Raw genomic sequence first — 13,098 nt, 5'->3', positions numbered from 1 at the left:
AGGGTATGTGGGAGCTCTTTGTACTATTTTTGCAACTTTTCTATCAGAAAAAGTTATTACAAAATAAAAAGTTAAAAAACTACTGGCAGGTACAGAGATAAGACTGGCCTGGGTGGTGGCAACTCACTAAGGTTTCTACTACTGAGTGAGGGTCAAGGACTAGTGTACCTCTCTCCCACTCAAAGCAGAAAAAGCAACTCATTCCAGGCAGTTTTCAGTTTCTGAGTCAAAGCTCACCTGAAGCTGATGATCCAGGCAGGGTACAGTAGAGCGTATTGGCTCAAAGGACAGGCTTTGGCATCAGAGAAATCTAGCTTTCAACTTGGCCCCTCCTCTTAAGAACTGTGTACCTTTTGTAAGGTACTTACCCTCTCTGAACCTCAATGTTCTCATCTTTAAAATGGGAGAATATAATGCTTGTCTTACAGAGTTGTTGGGGTGCATTTAAAGAGATAATGTCCCTGAAGCATGACCAATCTTCAATAAATACCTATTATTATTGCACTATAAAGAGAAGGCTGGGAAGAGTCTGATTACCATTTAAGCTTAAGCAAAGCATCCACAGAAGTATTTATAAAGTGCTTCCAATATACCACATATGCTCCAAGTCGAGTTAACATTAGTGATGTTTAGGTCACTGTAATGCTGTGGGCTTTAACTATACTTACAGCACTGTTGGGGAATCTAATTTAATTGAGACGCACTCTAATTTTTATTACATTTTTTTTCTAATTTAATTCCTCGTGCCTTAAATTTTCACATAGTTGTTAGTGTATAAATTATTAATTTAGTCACTTTGTTTGATTATATTTTTTCTGGCATTGCTCATCAGTGCTAACATGTTTAAATATTGGTCTCAGTGGTTGCTGAAAGCAAAGTTATGTAGGAGGGGAAAACCCTCAATGACCCAAATCTAATAAAAATGCTGCTTTGTTTAAATCATTTCATGATACAGAGCTGGACTTTGTGTCTGACCTCTTCTGCCTGATGGTTTTAGTACTGTCACCATGCAGTGTCTTTGGGGAGACTAGATTAGGGGGGTCTGAGATCCCCTTGGAGGTTAACAATTTTCCCGGGCTTCCATCCCTCTTGCTCTTCCCCTCTAGACCAGCGCTGCTCCTAGTGTGGTCTGTGGACTTGAGCCAGACTGCAAACTCTTACTGGTCTGAGGCAGAAATTGAGAGAAAGTGTTCAGAAACTCTGATAGAAGTTATTTTGTGGGTTCAACAAAATTATAGAAAGGACTTATTTTTTGTTTTCTTTGCGTTTTCATTTCATGTTTCCAGTAATTTATTATGTTGGACAAAAGTGTCTGTCTGTGACAAATTGGAAAAAGAAAACACAAAACCTGTTCCTTCCCCGCAGATAGAGGAGTGCTGACCTAGATCATGAGGCATATCTGGCAAAAGACAATCCCAATGTGTAATTGAAAGTCATCAGTAAAAAGGGAGGCATTCTCATCTAGCTCCATGCATTTCATAAATATAACTTGAGCTGACATTATTGCCTGGAAGCATCCATGTACAGATTAGGAACATTTGTCTGTGGGAAATTTCCTGTTCCTTGTGAACTTGTCTAAGGATTGGGTGGTGGGGGGGGCGGGGGATGGTTTTCTGGCCAGGAACTTTGTCATAGTGTGTATGGTAAACTGCCATTGTGAGAACTGCAATTGTCTCCTGACTGGCTCCCTATTTCTGTTCTGGCCCTTAATTTATCCTCTGCACTGTTGCCAGAATAATAATCTTAGTAAAATGCAAAGTTTTACATGTTACCCTGATGCTTAAAATCCTTTCGGGATTTTCTATCATCCACAGGATGAAGTTCAAACTCTTTAGCCTCCTGTGCCAGGCCCTCCATGACCTGGTCCTGGTTTATTTCTCTAGCCTATGTATTTCAGAAAGATTTTCCCTCTTTGTCCACTTCCTTGTCTGCCTTATTTTTGAAGAATCTTCTCAAGTGTCACCTTATCTGTGAAGCCTTTCTAAACCTCTCTAGCTCCCACCCCCAGATAGCATTGACCTCCTTCACACTTCCTACTATTTTCTAGAACTGCATTAAGTTTCCTTAGTGACGTTTGGGAATCAAATTAAGCAAAAGTGAAGGATTTTGCTGTTCGGTTCTTAACTTGAGAGTTAAATGGTGGGTGATTCTTTTGTGGGCTATTTATATGGAAGGCACAATGGATACTGAACTCTGATGAAGTTCTGGAAGACCCTGGAGAGGTGACAGGGACAGTTCCCCAACCACGGACCCTAAGTGGTGCCAGTGGAAGGTGGCAGGGGGAGTGGGTGGAGATGGCACACCGCCCTGTTGCAGCTGTTCCTTGGCCTGGTGCACTGCTTAAGGAAGGCAGAGTTACCCAGTGGGGTCACTAGATTATGATTTAGTTCACCACACTAGGCATTCAACTGTTTACTGAATGCCATTCTAACTGACCTGAAAAACACCCAGTGGGTGAAGACTAGTATTTACATTTATAACACATTTTGATTAATTAACTCTAGTATACTCTCTCTTCAGATGACTAGGTTAAGACGCTGCGCATGAAGTTTCACGTAATTCAGTTAAACACAATGCCATGATTGTAAAGAGATAAAGGCCCATCTAAACTCTTATTTTACAGCAGTATATTAGGCATTTGTTTAAATGCAGTCTGATATATGGGAAGAACAACCCCCTCTGTAAGCAATATTTGGATTTAACAAACAATTACTCGTTCAAAACCCAATCAATGGATGCATTTATTACAATACCTTGGTTTACCATTGATGCCAGAATATATTAAGTTAAAAATGTGTTCAAGTTGAATTAGCTTTATATTGTCACTCAGATTGCAGACTTTTTCAGTTGGATCTTAGTCGGATATTAGCGACCACCTGGTCCAATCCCTTGATTTTTTTTTCTTTAATGAAGAACCTGAGTGCCATAGAGGTGAAGCAAATTGTCTAAAGTCACACAGCCATGTATTGACTGAGCTAGGCCCAGAACCCAAGTGATAAGCATAGTTCCTGAATAAACATCAGGATATATGGCTTGACAAAGGCAATTTTATGATTTGTAAATTTACTAATAAGAAAAGTCTTTCAAAGGTATCATATTTTGTAACACGTTAAACAAAGGACCTTCAGTGATGAAAAGAAAATGAGATTGAACCTGTCCTGGTTCCCATGGACTCAATAGCATAGAAGGAAGATGTCCATTTATGATCTCAGGGCTGGTGTCTACTTGTCTTTTCAATCTTTGATGTGACATCCTGGTTCTGTTCAACCGCCTTTTACCAGCAGCTCTTCTTGGCCAGCACCCTGGTCTGACTTGGACCAAGTTATGCTGCCAAATACCACTCTGTGTCTGAGTGTTTGCCCTTGCATAAAGGATGGAGAGTGTGGAGTCGGTGAAAGGCATGAACCTGTAGCAGGAAAGGCAACTTCTCACAAAAGTTTATGTGCCCCTTTCCATTGTACAGTGTCATTCCTGGAAAGTGCCCATTCAGCAATGAACTACATTTCCTATCCCTCACTCCCTACCCTTCACCCCTTATTTGCATTTAGATATGGCCACCTGACTAGTCTTCACCAATGGAAGGTGAGTGGGAGCGATAAGTTATTTCCAGGCCAATGCTTTATGCTCTCTTTCCTTTCTACCAACTGGGTGCCCTAGGAGATGGTGAAGCCAGAGATGGAAGGAACTCAGATCCCTAAAGTACCATATAGAAGAGATCTGCCTGCTAACTAGGAAAAACTCCTCAGACTCATAGACAAACAAAAAATAAACTTCAAATGTGTTCGAGTCTAAACATTTTGGGCTTGTTACAGCAGCCAATACTCCTTTAAATAATACACAGCCTCTTGTTCTAATGAGTTTTGATTCCATTTTGAAGGTAGATATTCACCTAAAAATTAGTTACACGTATTTTTACAAAATATTTAATTTAATTGAGCACTCTAAGTGTTCAGGGAGGTCTCAATTTTTCCCAAGAGATTAGTAAAGCAAAAATGGATTGAGACACTTGATGAAGCAGCTAATAAACAAATTACTTACTTGTCTAAATTTTGCTGATATCATGCTGTTCACTTCCAAATAAATTCACTTTTAATTTTAATATCCTTGTATAGAGGTGAAGGATGTTGTTCTTTGGATATAGACTATAATTTTTATATATTATGCTCATTTTACAGTTGCATTTATTTATACCTCACCTCTTGCCAAAAGAGTTTGCAATTGACTTACAAAAACCAACTTAGCAATGAGGTTGATAAAATAGAAAAGCAAGATATAGAGCAGAGGACTTGGAAACTGAGCTAATTGTAATGTTTACGTGTTTGCTGCGATTGAGATTCAATCTTAAGTCTGGGCTTCTTGGCAGGCTGGGTAACAGGGGGCATGATAAATTACAAATCAGCTACCAGAAAGGAGGAAATCATCTCTTAGGTGTGGCAATGCTTTGTCTGGTACCAAAGTCTCAAAGAAATGGCCCTCAACGTTTTCATCTCAGGATAGTAGGGCCTACCAGAAGTGAAATCATAATGAAATTTTATCAACCCTCGAACTTAGTTTTGTGAAATGAATTCTTGATTATATTGAAAAGAGAGGAAACTACTAGACTAAGTAATTACTAAAAAGCTTTTGTTTATTTTTATTTTCCACATATCTTAACCCTTGGGAACTTACATATAGCTTACAGATGATGATCTTTGCTATGTTCACTTAAAAAAGTAAATTTCTTTGGCTCAGGATGGATAAGCTCTGGACCAATTGCTGGTTTGATTCTAAAAGCATTTTGAACAAATTATGTCATTATTCAAAGATGATTGATGTTTGAAGGTAACTGTTTATCTTCCTTGGGAGGGAACTTGGTTTTCTCAATGTATGAGCTTGGAGTTCCCATAGATTGAGAGTTCTTAGGTGGGGATTTCTAAGGAAGTACCCCTATATTCTAGCACAAGCCACCCTAACTAGACATTTTCAGGTGCAGGTCTTTCTCAACTTGGATTTCATGTGCACGAAGAATTTTGCAGCTCAAGATTTTCTCATTAGCCATCATTTTTCACATGAGAAGACTGAGGCCCAGACTGGGTACATGACCAGCCAGTGGTCCCACAGATAGTGAAAAGAGAGCTGAGACAAGAACCCCAGTCTCCTGATGCTTAGCTTGTTTCTGCTATATAACAGATGCCTGTTTTAAGTACTAGTTCAACGCCATTCAATTTAATGCAATAAGCCTTTAGTAAACACCAATGATAGAAAGGACCACTCTCCAAATATTTCTAAGCTCCTTAGAATCTTTGCTTATTTCTGAATTATTTTAAACCCTGGTTGTTTCTATCAAATACAGGTAGGCATGGCAAAGGAGGTCTAAGTGAAAATGTTGAAATAAAACGAAGAATTGAAATATTAATCTCTATTAGGATGACATTATGTTCCAGATGGCTGATACAGGGTAGGGTCCTTTCCATTCTCTGAAGATTTCAAAGCACTTAACATTACCTTAAAACTCATTAAGCCGGGTGCTGAATCAGACATTGGATGGTATAACTTTATTCTTATTATTTATTTAATACCATCAAAGGAGTTGGTTCTCAGTGGGAATTGATAGCTCTAAAAGGATAAACCTTTTCTTCAATGTTCTAAAAGGACAAGTATCATTTAGCCAATACTCTCTTCCAATCAATGACAGCATAGGAAAATATTAGCAAGTCTCTCATAAAAATCTTCCCAAATGAATAAACTAATCAAATAGTTTCAAAAAGTCTTTGTAAGTTTACATTAGTTTGATGTGGTATGTGCTGCCTTACAGAAATAAGAGAGTTTGTGGGATTTTTATTAGTTAAGGAAGAAAAGATGAAAATCACTTATTCTTTCTTACCAATTAAAATTTAGAATTTCTTCCTCTTAAAAGTTACCCAGTGTATTGCAATATCTTTCTTGCTTTTTAAGTACAAGAATACTCTTCTTCTTTTTTGGGGGAAGATTAGCCCTGAACTAACATCCTCCTCTTTTTGCTGAGGAAGATTGGCCCTGAGGTAGCATTTGTGTCCATCTTCTTCTGCTTTACATATGGGACGCCTGCCACTGCATGGCTTGATAAGTGGTGTGCAGGTCTGTGCTCAGGATCGGAATTGGTGAACCCTGGGCCTCCAGTGCTGAGCAAGGGAACCCAACTGCTATGCCAGGGCCTGGCCCTAGGAATACTCTATTTTTCAAAAAGTGAATGCTGACTTTATGGTGGCCATCGTCTTTTGAAGTATGTTTTACTATTATGCAATTTATGCGGTCATTTTTGACATTTTAAAATATTGAAGTCAATATCAGTTTCTCTTTTGTATCAAAAAGTGGTTATCTGTTTTCTTGGACTTTGTGTTTCTTGATAGAAAGTTTACCAGATTGGGCTAATTCTATTAAAAACATGAATCCATTAGAACATAAAAATAATAAATGGATCGTCTATTTGGCCCTGGCTACCTTTCAATATGAGTGATTAACTGTTAATTATAGACCTGTGCACGCAGTCTAAGAATTTTTCATATTCCAAATTAAACTTTCATCCATCTCTAAACTGACAGAAGCAAATGACGTAGACGCAGTTTTAAGAAATGGTAGACTACACTGACAAAAGCTACGAGTTTGGGTGTGTAACGCAGGCTCATATTCATACAAGTTTTTGATCACTTCCTTTAAGTGTGAGCGTATCATCACTTTGAACATGTTGCCTGAAGTTCTTGCTTAAAAGCAGAACACTAGTGGTTTCATTAAAGCGGATGTAGATCGCTAGGCAGGGGATTTCAGACTCATTTCTTTATGATGCAAATTACAGAGGCTGTGCTAGGGGTGAGGGGGTTAATGACTATTAACTGATGATAACAGGTTCCAGCCTCTTCTATCATTATTCACTTAGTGAGGGAGAAAGGAGAAAGACTGAGGGGTCATTGAAGAAATAACTTCAGATTTATGATTTGGGCTTAATGCACAGGTAGTATTTTTAAAACAGGAATAAACAGATGAAAATAAAAATCACCCAAAATTGTATCATCTAAAGATAACACTATTAACATTTTGCTCTATATAGCATTTTAACACTATTAACATATGCTCTGAGCAATACAGTTAAAAGTTTTTTCTTTCAAAAATTGTGTCATGTTATATATGCTATTTTAAATATGCTATTCATTTAGCCTCACGAATTTCCTCCATGTCAGTAAATATACTTCTAAAACGTTAGTGGCATCGTATCCATCATTCAACACTGTACCGTCATTTATCTAACAAAACCTTCAGTTTGTGGACATTTAAGTTGTTTCAAATTTTTTTAGTATAATAAAAAATGCTGTGATGAGCATTTCTATATATACATCTTTGTCCAATTAGTTCTTAAGATAAATTGCTAGAAGTAAAGTGGTTATGTTAAAGGGCATACAACTTTTTAAGATTTTTGGTATATATTGAAAACTTCCTTGCAGAATTTGTACCAATTTACACGCTTGTGGACATAGGAAATTTCCTTTTCCTCCAAATTTTGAAAGTACTGTAATTTTTCCAATCTTTACCAACCTGAAAGAAAATAGAGATTTCATTTTTTAATTGCTGTTCTTAGATTACTATATATTGAATAAGTTGAATATTTTCTTCATAAGTTTATTGGTATTTTCTATTTTTTCTTTTTAATTGCCTATTTATGTCAATTTCTTATTCTATGAAGGTATTTATATCTTTCTTAGTGAGTTTAAAGCACCCTTTGATACTGAGGACAAGAACTCGTCATCTGCCATCTATGTTGGCAGTAGTTTTTCCAAGTTTTCCACTTGACTTTTAACTTTGCTGATGGTAATTTTTGATATATTGCTGTTTTATTTTTAATTTAGTTATACCTCTTGGTCTTTTTTTTTGGCTTCTATTTTGGGTATCATGCTTAGAAAGACTTTATCCATCCTAACATTTAAAAATACTTGCCTATGATTCATTTAATGGTTTCAATTTTTATATTTCACCTTTAAATTATTGTGAGATATTTCACACATAGAAACTGGTGTGAAGAATAATGTAAGACAGAAAGCATACGCAGTGGTTAAGAGCAGACTTCTGAGCCTAATTTCACGGGTGTGGTGGTTTTAAAATAAGTTCACATTCTTTGACACTCCCCCCTTCAAAAGGTGGAGCCTAATTCTCCTCCCCTTGAGTATGGGCTAAACTTAGGGACTTGCTTCTAATGAACAAATATTGTAGAAATGGTGGAGTGTGTCTTCTTACGCTAGGTCAGAAAAGACATTGAGGCTTCTCTCTCTCTCTCTCTCTGTCTCTGTCTACCCATCTCGTGTTCCTCACTCTGGGAGAAATTAGCTGTCATGCCCTGAGTACAATCAATCAACTCTATTGGAGAGGTCCATGTGATGAGGAACTGAGGCCTCCTACCAGCAGCCAGTGAGGAAGCCAACGGAGGCTTCAAGCCAATAGCCACATGAGTTAGGTTGGAAGTGGATCCTCCAGCCCCGTCAAGCCTTCAGATCACTGCAGGCCCAGCTGACATATTGGCCACAATATCATGAGAGACCCTGAGGCAGAACCACCCAGCTAAGCTGCTCCTGGGTTTCTGACTCTCAGAATCTGTGTGAGATAATAAATGTTTGTTGTGTAAGACTGCTAAGTTTGGGGGTAATATGTTATATAGCAAGAGACGACTGATAAAACAGGCATGAGTCTTCAAGCTGTGAGATTTTGTGTCCTAGTTTTCTCATTTTAAAGTGGGGAAAATAATAGAACTCTTTTTATAAAATAGTTTCTGAAGTTTAAGTAAATTAACATATGTGAGGTACTTATAACAGTGCCTGGTATGTGGTGAGCTAAAAGTTTGCTATTATGTATCAAATATCCATGTACCTCCATTCAGCTTAAGAAATAAAACGCTGCTGATAGAATCAAAGATCCACTTATGACCTTCCTCAAATGTATAATATATATTTAACTATTTAAATGCCTGGAACTTATTTTGGTCATGGAGTGAGGTAAGTAGCCAATATAATTTTTTTTCCAAATGCATAACAAATTTTCTCAGCACAAGTTGATGAATCATCTGTCCTTTTCCCGTTCATTTGAAGATCACTATTTTAACGTACTAAATGCTTGTATATACTTTCATTTGTTTGGGTGTTTATTCTCTCCATTGAGTAATGTCTATTCTGCCATCAGTTCCATGCTGTTTTAATTATTATAGCTTCCTAGTATGTTCTGCTGCTGGCAGTGCAAATTCTCCTTAATTATGGGGTAGTCAGACTCTAAGACGGCCTCTTATGATCCCTGCCTCCTGATACAGTATTCATGCCCTTGGGCATGAATGTACTTCCTTTAAGTGTGAGCTGGATTTAATGACTCTCTAGTGAATAAAATGTGGAGAGGTAACGGCGTGTCACTTCTGATATTAGGTTACAAGGAGACTGTGGTTTCCATCTTGAATACTCTTTCTTGTTTTCTTACTTGCTTTGAAAACAGTTGCCTTGTTGTGAGGTGCCCTATGGAGAAGGCCTTGTGGCCAGGAACTGAGGGAGGTCTCCTGAAAACAGCTGGTGAGGAACCTAGGCCCTCAGTCCAACAGTTTGGGAGGAACCAAATCCTGCCAACAGCCACATATGTGAGCACGGAAGTGGATGCTACCTAAAGTGAGCCTCTAGATGAGATAGATCACAGCCCCAGCTGACACCTTGATTGCAGCCTTGTGAGAGAACTGAGCCAGAGGCACACAGCTAAACCAAGCCTGAATTCTTGATTCAAAGAAGCTGAAATAATAAAAAGTTTGTTTTAAGCTGCTGAATTTTATGCAGCAATAGATGGCTAACACAGTTAGTCTTTTCAATTTTGTTTTGTATTCTTCCCCATTTATCCTTTCATAAGAACATGATTTTGTCTTATTCCAAAATTTCATAGAGGATTTTAATTGGCATTTATAATATTTCTAAATCATTTGGGGGCCAATTGATACCTCACATAATGCGTTTTCTGATGTAAGAACATTGTATTCCATTAAAATATATGAGACTTCTTTCATGTGCCTCAAAAATTTAGAGTTTTCTTTACACATATTTTTTATTAGGTTTGTTATTAACTATTTTGTACTTTTCATTGGTATTGCAAATGGGAATAATTCCTACTTAATTATTGTTTGTATATAGGAAATTAATTGATTTTTGTACATTTATTCAGTAATCCACCACTTAATTGCATTCTATTATTAGATTTCATTGTTTTTCCATTTTATCTCCTGGGTTTTCTATATACACAATGATCCATTATTGCTTTTAAAGCAAACTTAGTGATACTGAACAGAGAAGCAAAAATGTGTATGTACAAACCACGTGCATGATGATGGGATGCAAAGAGTTTGGAAAGAAATAAAAAGTAAGTAGCTATGTTTTATTCATTTCTCTCTGTGTCATTTAGCATAGTTTTCAGGATACAGAAGTTACTGTGTGGATGGTAATTGAATAAATGAGTGAATGATCTGCCTTCGCCCTCGTTTGATTTCCTCTGTCCTGCCTTAATGCCCCTCTCTGAGACAGCTTATCGTGAGGTCCCACCATGTCCTAAGGTGACCTCACGTTGGATATGACATCTACTAAGTCCTCAGCACTCCACTAACACGATCTAAATAAATAAGTCCATTACTTACCTTCAAAGACCTAATGCTCTGTTGGGGGAGACAATAGGAGTATATGCAATCACTGGAAAATAGGTCAATGCTAGATTGCGTGGTACTTCCCTGGACCCACACGGGGCTGGTATAAAGCAGGCAAATGTAATTCCCATTTGAGCAATGCTCATGTAGAAGATTCTGGGCCTACACTGAACCAGGGAGTGTAGGTAACAAGGTGGTGTTTGAGAGGGAGTCAGGATCCTACATGACGGAGTGTATTGGGTACCCAGTTCAAAGGGCAAAGAAAAGCACAAAACCAGACAAATCTGAAAACTGGATGGAGAGAAAGTCCAATCGAGAACATGTTGGGCCAATAATTTAGAACTAAAGTGGTGGTAACATAGGAATTCAGCATTTACCTGGGGGCTGGTGCATGACTGGTGGTGGGAACGGCCGCAGAACTTGAAGGAATCTCAGGTTTGGGCTGAACTGACGGCAAGGGTGAGTGTTAGTCAGAGGAGAGAAACGAAAGTCATGGGTCCTGTAGGCCAAGAAAAGGAGCGAGATTTTATTCAAGGTGCAGGGGAAACCATTGGAGGGTTTTCAACTTAGCAGTGACATGACCTGGCATATTTTCAACAAGGTCTTTCTGTCCACAGTATGGAAACTGAGTTGGGATGGGGGACAAGAATGGGATTTGAGTGAATTAGTAGCACATTGCAGTGTGCTGGAGAGAGGTGGTTTTGGACTGGAGAAGGCTGATGATAGTGGAGCTGGAGAGTATATCCATTAAGGGCTATTTGGAAGTAAACAGACAAGAAACATTCTCCAGTCAGGACTTTGAGTTCTCTTATCCTGACTCAGTTAGGCTTCTTTGTCATTCTGGTGAGGATTAAAGAACTCAAACTGGGGATGAGGACACTCCAGCAGTCTGGATGAATGGGCCATCTAAGTGGAATTTTGTGGGTACCTTGAAGATAGTTCTAGCATAAGGAAGGTTAGTTTACAGCTCTGTGAATAAAATTTTGAGTGCTGACATGCTTTTTTTTTTTTTGAATCTTTGAAGTATATTTTATTATTGTAATATAAAATAAATTTATTGTAAAAAAATAACTATTTCTGATATTTCCAAGGTAACCCCATGCAAAAACTTAAGGTGGACTTTATATAATTTATTTTATAGGCTTAAGAAACATTATAGGAAAATGTCTTTTAAATAAATGCATAACCGTGCTTAGAAATTTACAAGTTTTATGACCTGTTTTTTAATATTTTTCATTTTAATTTTTTCCTTTTAATTCTAATATATTCTGTAAAAAACTATTACTGCTTTCCTGCCTGTAGTTTAGCCTATTATAAATCTGGTTAAATTAATGCAAACTTAATGGCTATATTTTAGAGTAACCTCTTGAAATGTAATAGCTTTATTGGAACAAAACTATTTTTTGCCAAAATTATGTGGAACTAATGAAAAATTAATTGCTTTATAAAACGCTGGCTTTTATCTAAAACTAATAATTCCAGTACATCTCTTAATCCTCCCGCAAACAGTTGGCAGGAAATAAAAATCTAAGTTTACCCGTTCAAATTCCCTAAGATCCTCAGAGTCATTTTTATTTTTGCATGATCCAACCTTTTAACTTTTTCACAACTTTAATCTTAAAAAAACAGATTCCTAATTAAATTCAGGCATCTCATTTCCCTAAAGGGGAGTTAGAAACACTAAGTCTAACTCAGACTTGGGACCCGTGAGTGAACACTTTTCCTTTCTTTACAGTTCAAGTTGGCATTTTTATATGTCCCCCTTTAATAAAACATAATGATTTTTATCTTTTAAGTTGATACCTGGGACTATGCCTTTTATCTGTTGTTTACTGTGTTTCAATCCATAAATAAATCATGCAACAAAACAAATTACTTAATCCTGGGTCTTACTTGGAAACATATTAAGGGACAGATACAGAAGGAAAAAATCATTTTATGCCTCTGAATTGCTACACTTTTATGATTTTGCGTCACATTCAAACTCTATCAAGTTTTCCTATCAATAACAATTGTACACAAGAGCCACATTTGGAGATTTTTAAAGTTTTTGCTACTTTTTGATTAGGATATTTTCAAATAAAAACTCCCAAACTGTCCTTTGTCATCAGCATTTGCCATGATTCTACTGTTTTAATAATAATTCATTCTACTGTATAACTATTTAGCAGGAAGATTATTAATCCCCAGCTACTTTTAAAAATGAGACCATATGTGGTTATTTTTTCCCTTGTTTTGTGCTTAGCAGTCCTTCCTGTCTTCGTTTATTGAGACTTTCTTAACACTCTGAATGAGAAAAATAAAACATTATCCAACCTCATTTGTTTATTAAGCTCTTTTAGCATGAAAAGGAAATAGTCCAAATTTCAAAACAGGTTTGGAGAATGAGATATGTGTGTTATCGAGAAGCATTCTCCTCCACAGACTTCTCCCCTCAAACA

This window comes from Equus asinus, chromosome 21 (assembly GCF_041296235.1).
Source record: "Equus asinus isolate D_3611 breed Donkey chromosome 21, EquAss-T2T_v2, whole genome shotgun sequence".
NCBI classification, from domain to species: domain Eukaryota; kingdom Metazoa; phylum Chordata; class Mammalia; order Perissodactyla; family Equidae; genus Equus; species Equus asinus.
This window is presented reverse-complemented; position numbering follows the sequence as displayed.